The sequence below is a fragment of the Antechinus flavipes genome, chromosome 6, assembly GCF_016432865.1.
Source record: "Antechinus flavipes isolate AdamAnt ecotype Samford, QLD, Australia chromosome 6, AdamAnt_v2, whole genome shotgun sequence".
NCBI classification, from domain to species: domain Eukaryota; kingdom Metazoa; phylum Chordata; class Mammalia; order Dasyuromorphia; family Dasyuridae; genus Antechinus; species Antechinus flavipes.
Genome location: NC_067403.1, coordinates 222,407,336 through 222,410,210, shown reverse-complemented (window position 1 = coordinate 222,410,210; position 2,875 = coordinate 222,407,336). Strand labels below are relative to the sequence as shown.

General features: G+C 37.5%; 1 pseudogene; it reads right to left on the bottom strand.

Moving 5' to 3' along the window:
• Positions 1-799: 799 nt before the first annotated feature.
• Positions 800-1,162, bottom strand: LOC127539604 (LYR motif-containing protein 1-like; annotated as a pseudogene).
• Positions 1,163-2,875: the final 1,713 nt, after the last annotated feature.

Here is a 2,875-nt window from a genome sequence, read left to right as displayed (position 1 = left end):
ATGATTACTTAGGTAAGTCATAAAGGAGAAACTAGTCTATTATTGAATAGTATTGAAAATTTTATCATTGAAAAGTCAAAAGAGCCCCAAAAAGGGTTATCAGTAGAACAACTAAAACATCAAAAGTCTTATTTTAAATGCATCCATAACTTAAACACAAAACAAAATGAAGTTCAAAAAGATTTCCAAGTCTCAAGCTAGTATCTGATTGTCATAATAATTTTAAGAATTTCCAAGAAAAGCTGCTAACAGGTACTGCCATGTCTCTACTCTCCAGCTTCCTCTGTATATCCAGCTATCATTTTTAAAATTTAACTTCCATTATTGCTACATTCAGACTTTCATCTAAGATGTTACTAAGATCATGATTAGGAATGATCTTTGGAAATTAGCATATTCCTATCTAGTAGCAACACTGTGACTGATAAATTCAAGGACATATAAATTGGTTTTATGAGATTAAGGACCAAATCTTCGAGTGTTTAAGAGAAATTATATCACTGTAACCTATTTAACATGTATAGGACTGCTTGCCCTCTGGGGGAGGGGGGGAGGGGAGGGAGGGGAAAAATCGGAACAGAAGTGAGTGCAAGGGGATAATGCTGTAAAAAATTACCCTGGCATGGGGTCTGTCAATAAAAAGTTATTTAAAAAAAAAAGAAAAATTATATCAAAGACTCTATATTCTTTGTCCTCCTTTGCTTTGCCAGGATTTAAACCAAGGAGAAAAGATTTATCATCTAGTTTGTGCTCAAGCCCTGCCTAGCCCACAGTTCATATATAGAGCCTATTTCTCAGACTAAGAAACTTCTTTGTGAGATCTGAGTTAGAATGGTTTGGAAAGTTTGCTTAACTTCTACTGGGTTTGAAGTCCATGACTTTGTAAGGGAGTAAGGGTCATTGGAGGCAGGTAAATTGACCATAGATATGGAATCTAATAATAGGATCCTATTTCAATTCTTGCTGTGCATTCATCTATACATTGCTTAATTAGTTCTGAATCGGTAAAATTTTTGTTTTTCTGGAAAATATTCTGGCTTCATCTATAATGTATGGCTTTTCTCTGATGGTGTCCTCCAATGTCCTCCACATTCTACCTCCTTGGAAGCTTGAACATTCTGCAACACAGGCTAAGTACTTCTTATCTTGTTGCTGTTGTCATATTGTATTTATGACATTTCATACTTTCATTTTCTAAGATAAATCATTGGACCTGATGAATTGTCCTAAAAGCTACCCTGCCTTCTCACTCACAGGTTATCATCAGACTTAATGATGTCTTAGAGAATTTACTACCTGTGTGGACTCAGTTCCTCACCTGGGATTGAACCTGCTCACCACTAAGGTCCCTTCCATCTCCATGATCTTATGCCCACCTGACTTCCCTCATATTGGCTGCGAGTAGCCATCTTAGTCCCTCCTCCATGAGAGGGATTTATCTTACCTCCTACACCTGGAAGGCTACGGAGCCTAGCAGACCCACACTCCTCTTCACATTGAGGATATATAGTTTACACTTTGAATAAGTAAGGACAGGATCCAAAGAGTATGTACTAATTATATTCTGAGCTCTACCCTTCAGGTGGTGGTCTTGGTTTTTGAAGACCAATGCAGTTCCCTCAGCTGCTGCTTGGAAAGGAAATAAGCAGGTACCTCTCAACCATCCTTGGTAACAGAAGATTACTCAAGAGTATGTGTCAGTGAGTCTTCCAGGTGTTTCTCTGGACATCTTGGCTCTTAAATGTACTCTGTTCACTTGGAATCCTATTATTTCCAGTGACCAGTCAAAAGGGGTCGTGGTTTTGTATCATGATCAATAGGACTTTAGACTGAGTTAAGTCAACTGCTTGAAGTTGGACTTGAGGTACCGTGAACCCAGATATCAGATTCATATGGGAAATTGGTGAACAATAGCTGGAAGGAGCATGATGAAAGGGACACTGGATTGGAACTTGGGTTCTAATTGATTTGAGCTAGCTTCTTCCTCCCTTCTAAACCTGCTTTTTCTCATCTATAAAATAAGTGACAGCAACGACATTGGTACACTGGAGAACCTCTGGAGGAGGGCAACAAAGGGAAAGATTATACCAATGACAGTTGGAAGAAACTAGGGATATTTAGCCTGGAGAAGGGAAGACTTTGGGGAGAGCCTGAAAGCTCTTCTTAAGCATTTGAAAGGTCATGTAGAAAAAGGATTAGACTTATTTTGCTTAGCCTTGATGCTAGAACTAAGAATAATGAGTAGATAGAAAACTGACATTCAGATCTAGCCTCAGATGCTTATTAGTTGTGTGACACTATATGTCACTTAATCTCTGCCTCAATTTTCTAATGTGTAAAATGAGATGACAAACTGTGTATGTACATATATATGAATATGTGTGTAGATATGTATAATTATATATGTATATATGTATATACATATATATAAATAGCATAAATATCAACAAGGGAAGGGAGAAAATATGTATTTTACAGTGTTTATTGTATTCTAAGCATAAGCTCATGGAGATAAAAAGGATCTTAGTGGTGAGCAGGTTCAATCTCAGGTGAGGAAACTGAGTCCACACAGGTAGTAAATTCTCTAAGAAGACATCATTAAGTCTCATGATAACCTGTGAGTGAGGAGGCAGGGTAATTTTTAGGACAATTCATCAGGTCCAAGGATGTTATCTTAGAAAATCAAAGTGTGAGGTGTTAAAAGTACAATATGACAACAGCAACAAGATAAGTGCTAAGTGCTTTTAAAAATATCTCATTTGATCATCAGAGCAATTCTGAAAGGTACATGCTGTTAGGTTAAGTGACATGCCCAAGCTCCCACTGCTAGTAAATGTCTGAGATTGGTTGAAATCCAGTCTTCCCAACTCTAGGC